The sequence below is a fragment of the Salminus brasiliensis genome, chromosome 19 (assembly GCF_030463535.1).
Source record: "Salminus brasiliensis chromosome 19, fSalBra1.hap2, whole genome shotgun sequence".
Classification (NCBI taxonomy): Eukaryota; Metazoa; Chordata; class Actinopteri; order Characiformes; family Bryconidae; genus Salminus; species Salminus brasiliensis.
Window position 1 is genome coordinate 7,545,948 of NC_132896.1, and position 5,930 is coordinate 7,551,877.

Below are 5,930 nucleotides of genomic sequence, written 5' to 3' on the forward strand. Positions count from 1 at the left end.
TTTGCTGCAAAACCCTTTCGATGTATCTTAAAGGGTGGAGGAGCTTTTTAAAGACTATTTAAAAGTGCTGTGGGGTTTTAGGTAAGGGAATTCACAACAGGTGGCGAATATATGTACATGTATTAAGACTTTTATTTATTTATTTATTTATTTATTTTAAACTTTAATTTATTGACTTTTCACATTTTACAATATACAATGAGCAAACACCCCCCACCCTTCCCACCCTTCCGTTACATTTACATTTATTGCATTTAGCAGACTTACAAAAGTGTTAGAAAAACCTCAGCTAGTTATAATAGACTAATAGTTCAAAGATGCCTCTAAGCTTTAGACTCTACTAAACACAAGTCAATAAGGTGACCACAGTACTCTGCTATTCGCCCAAGTACTCTCAGAAGAGGAGGGTCTTCAGTCTGGGTTTGAAGACAGCGAGTGTTGGGCTCTGCCGTTCGGACACCCAGGGGAAGCTCGTTCCACCACTTCGGTGCAGGACAGAAAAAAGCCTGGATGCTTGTTACACCAATTGGAAGTGACATTTTAAGAGATGACAGAGTATACAGTCACAAAAGTATTTAAACCTACATTATATATATATATATATATATATATATATATATATATATATATATACACAGAGCAGAAAATACAAAAACCCAACATATACAACAACTTGTAAATTAAATGGTTTGTTATCCTAAAGCCACCTTATATTTATAAACCTTAGTATGTAGCAGTTATTTGTGATTCCTATAATAATTAGTATGTGGGGAGATTAAGACTTAATTTAGCACTACATGTCATTAAGGCTATTTATTAGTTTTGGTAAATGAGTTAATGTTTATATATTACTGTTCTTTAACATTGTTGCTTAATTTTGGAAATATTAAACTCCCTCCTACACACTCTCTCTCTCACACACACACTGCCACGGTCCTACAACTTATCAAAGCCTCCCATCTACAACATGCTAACCACGATGGGTGCCTGTGTGTCCCTGGTGTCCTCTGTTTTGCAATGCAAAATGTGGTCACCCTAGCATATAGCTAATGCTACATTTCTAGGAAGCGGAATTTCTTATAGGAGCTATAGTAGTAAATCCTCAGTACAATGGAGAGAGTATATGGTATGCAATCGCTGGGGCTCACAATGGTTGTCTGCTAAGCCTGTACTGAAGGGGCTGGGGGCACGCTCCTTCATGAGCCTGAGGGATACAATGTGAGGCTATGGACTATTATATAACATGTATGCTGAATGCTAGTTGGAATGACCTTTCAGTAATTTAAAATATTAGATTAGATGATTAACTAATCCCAGCACTGTACAGTCTTTCCCAGATCCATTTCTGATAGTTCACACCTGGAGGCTCGGTTCTGCCCATCTGACTCTGTCTCATATGACAAATTCCTCTTAAGAGTTAATCCAGAAACAATGCCACTACCCAGTCCAAAACTCCTCCATTCTCACACACACACTCTGCTCAGTCGACCATGTAGGTCCTCTGCACTGAGTCCACGGAGCTGCGACTCTATTTTTGAGGAAGGATTGGGATTTAAAGTCGAGTGATTAGACTAATCTCTCCGGCCTCCCAGCGAGATCAAACAAATGCTTAATGGAGCCAGTACAGATGGAAAAGGTACCAGGAAGGAGATGGTATGTCTGATCTAACAAATCTTGCTACTGTTCCAAATCGTGTAAAACGCAGCTGTACCACAGCCCCCACCAGTCTGAACTGTCGTATGATCATTTTGTACTGATAGAATCAAATCTCATGAATGAGGGGGCATTAGGATACACAGTGTACTGCTTTGGGCTCATCTGTGTAAATAAGCAAAACACATCATGTAGGTTCTGACTCATGCTCATGTACTTCTCTAGCAGCTTGAACAACTCATTCACTGACCATCCAGCCAAATTACAGGATCCTCATCACCAAAATCAGAGACCCCATTGCTAACCCCACCAAACAAGGTAAAGGACAACAACTGAGGACGAGCACTGAATCGAATCTGTTATCCAACCTTTTTTTTAATCCAAACATAAGATTAAGATCAAATTCTTCTTTACAACAGGGGCCTGGCAAGCTCCAGGAGACAACTGTGGGAAAGGAGGAAATATGGGTTAAAAACAAAACATGCTGTACAGTGCTGTGCTGAAAGTCAAACCCCACCCTTTGGTTTATTTCATTTTTAATCAAAACATTGATTTTGACTTTGAGTATTCAAGTTATTCATTTTTTAGGGTCATAAAAATGCAGGAAGCATATTTCACAGATCATTACAAAGAGGCCTCAACCACTGTTAACACACATTTCTGTCATTTCTTCACTGTTTACTTATTATACACCCCACTGTCACACTCTTCTATCCCTCCAGTCTAAAAACCCACCAGTTTCAGCTGTGTCCTCCCACTGACATTATGTCCTCCTTCACTGAGACTAACCTTCAGGCCAACAATCACACAAACACCTAAAACCCTGGCTGCCTTACACTTGTCTTTCCCTCATGCACCTAATGCTAACCATACACTACATATTTATTTATTTATTTACCAAAATCTTCCACCAGTCACCCAACCCATGCGTTAGTACTCTCCCCCTATCACATGTAATGATTCTGACACTGGAAGGCTGAGGACTGACACATGCACAACCAGCCACCGCCTCTTTTCAATCTGCAGCCAATGCAGCGTCACCAGGCAACCAACCAACGTGCTTGGGGGAAAGTGCCAGGTACCCAGCTCTGATGCATCAGCTAGCAGACGCCTGTGCCAGCCAGCATCACACTGAAGAGACATGAGGAAAGAGAGAGAGACATCTACCCACCCGGAGAAAGCAAGGCTAATTGTGCTCTCTCAGGCTCCGGCTGCTGATGGCAGGCGGCAATGACCTGGGATTTGAACCAGTCAACTTTGATGTCGCAAAGACAGGGTCACTATTTGCAAGACTGCATCTATTTTATTATCTTTATTTTGTTTTCTATTTTTATTATTTGAATTTGAATTTATTTGACGAGGCCTCCTCCTCCTCCTGAGTCTCCTCCATGTCACTCCGATTCGTCAGAGAGGTTGCTGTAGCCGCTTTGCTGCTTCCTGTTTGGTGCTGGAGAGAGCTCACACAATGTCCACATCACAATTTGCACGAGACCAGACTAAAAACTTTATCATAACATCAAGACGAGTTAAGACTATCCTGAGCACCTTACATCAAACGATCAAGACAGGCGCCGGGAGCACGCTGCTAGCAGTTTTAGCAAGTGATTTTTTTCAGATACTGAAACTTTGTCGGTGACAGTGAAATCGTCCGAAAAGTCTTTTGGTATAAGACCAGTATAACACGGCTAAAGGAGATATTTCTGAGGATAGTAGATATGAGACAACAGGAAAAACAGGAGTTTCAAAATGTTTAAAAGATACAGAGAACAAGGGACTCATAACAACCGTGCAAGATCTGGTTTACCACCCATCAGACTCTGAGAGAGAAGCAAAAAGCAAGGATTCGCTTCGGGGGGTGGGGGTGTCCATCCTTCCTCTGTGAGATGGCGGCTCAATGTTGTGGGTCTGAAAGGACGTGGAGACTGAAAAGCAGACACAAAACACACAACTTCTGAGACAGAGTCTACATTTCTGAATGCAACCAAATCCTCACAGCAGTGCTCTCCAAAATCTAGTAGGAAGCCCTCTTCCCTAGACAGTAGAAACAGTTACTCCCATAAACTGCATAGGACAGTCCTCCCAATCTCTCAATGCCTTCCCTACTTGCCCATCTCTCAGCTGAAGTAACAGGTTAGCGTTCTCCTCCAAATGTGATAGTGAGCTGTCCAGTGACTTCTTCCAGTGCCTGCATTTTTAAAAAGATGCAGCTGACTGACCGCTTGTGAGCTGTCCTGGGGTGAGCTGCTTCTTTTCAACAGCCCCTCAAAGAGTCGAGAGGCAAGAGAGGCCTTGAAGGTGCAGATGAGAAAAGCACAGATACGCTAATCCAGTTTTAACCATTTACTAAAGCCACACTCTTCAGTCTCATAGTGAAGATAGGACCACTATTACCCATCTACTGAACATGTAATCTACATAGACAAAAGTATTGGGACACCTGCCTATTCATTGTGTCTTCTGAAATCAATTGAAAAGTGTTTATTGAGAACTGTTTCTACTGTCCAGGGAAGAGGGCTTCTTACTAGATTTTGGAGGAGCATTGCTGTGAGGATTTGGTTGCATTCAGGTTTCTCACGCTCACATCTCACTTACAGTCACAACACTGAACAACTGTTTAACACACTGTTTGTGTAAATTTATCTCCCAAGACTTTCAATTAATACTTTTTTTTTTTATAAATGATTTATATATATATATATATATATATATATATATATATATATATATATATATATATATATATATATGAATAATAGTTTTTAGAAGAAGTGAGAATTAGGTATCTACATATTTGTGGACGTGTAGCGAATCCCCCCAGATTTACAGATATTATAAAATCATATCTTTATAAAATCATAGTTAAACTGAAGGATTTCTAACGCTGTTATAACCCTCCCTATCTATAAACATTATGAAGATGCCAGCAGACTGTAGGCTGAACAGCAGACTCTGGCGATGATGAGGATCTACGGCTACAACGCTGCCCATGTAATTGTGTTTAGGCCTTCTTTAACTGTAACCGCAGGACCTGGTGCACGATGCCAGTAATCCTAATCCAGACAATTCCAGATTATAGCAGTATCCACTCTAGCAAGGCACATTACCCTCTAATCTGCACATTATCTTTCAAATCTAATTATGTTTAATCTTACACCGTCCAGGGTTATAGTGTCATATTTGCCAACAGTGCCAACATGGGTACGGTTTGTGCTCTAAACAGAGCGAAACAATATGTGTTTACAAAATAAAAGTCCTCTGAGGATTATAAGCATACAATGCTACACTGGATTAAAGTAAAGCTTTATTAAAAAAAAGGGCCTTTGGAAATAGAAGTGGGACATCAGCTCTCAGGATTATGACTGGGGAGGCCTGGAGAGAGTGCGCTGTCTCACTCACAGCACAGTGTTTCCAAGCTCTTAGCAGCCTCTTTAATGTTGAATGAGACGTCCACACTATCACTTGTCACTGTTGTGTGGATATTAAAAAGTAATGACAACAAAGAAATCACTTGTTATGTTCAGTTCAGATAAACGTCAAGTTTGAGCGACTCTCCTGAGACTACGGTGGGCGTTTGTGCCCCCTCTCCCTCTCTCCCTCTCTCCCTCCCACCCACATCCTCTCATCCTGGGAGCTGGCCAGCTGGAGAGTCCTTTAAAAGCCTGGACAGTATTCCAGTCTCTGCGTTGATGAAGCCAGTCTGAGCCGAACCGTCTGCACCACGTTTTCACTCTCGCTTCAGTTCACTCCTCCTCTTGCACACATCACATCCGGGTCACTAGCCAGTCATTTTTGTGTGTGTGTGTGTGTGTGTGTGTGTGTATATATATGTGTGCGTGTGCGTGTGCGCGCGTGCGCGTGTGTCTGTCTGGTTCTCCCCTGCCTGCGTTTGTTTCCCCCCCGCACCCGTTTTCCGTCCAGCCCCGCCCACTGCGCGCCCTGATTGGCTCGTAGTTCATGCTCAAAATCAGTGAGCCAGATTAGCCATGTCTGACTTTCCAAACGTGTGGAGGAGGATTTAGTGCTCGTCTGAGCACATCATTACATCATTACATCATTATTAATGCTCCTAACGTAATATTTGTTGACTAATATGATGTCACTACCATTGAATACCATTACTATTAAAAAAACAAAAAGATCACACAGATCCCATTGGGATGATGCACGATTAAACATGATTAGATTTGGAGGATAATATGCAGATCTGAGGGTAATGTGCTCTACTAAAGTGAAGTCTGCTGGGTTGGGATTAAGGGGCCTGGACTGTGCACCAGGTC

The 5,930-nt window shown here is 41.8% G+C and overlaps 1 long non-coding RNA gene across 1 annotated transcript; it reads left to right on the forward strand.

Moving 5' to 3' along the window:
* The first annotated feature begins 1,497 nt into the window (after positions 1-1,497).
* LOC140541572 (uncharacterized) lies at positions 1,498-2,220 on the forward strand. The gene is made up of 3 exons (XR_011977934.1): positions 1,498-1,653; positions 1,879-1,971; positions 2,073-2,220. It is a non-coding gene; the product is annotated as an uncharacterized lncRNA (long non-coding RNA).
* Positions 2,221-5,930: the final 3,710 nt, after the last annotated feature.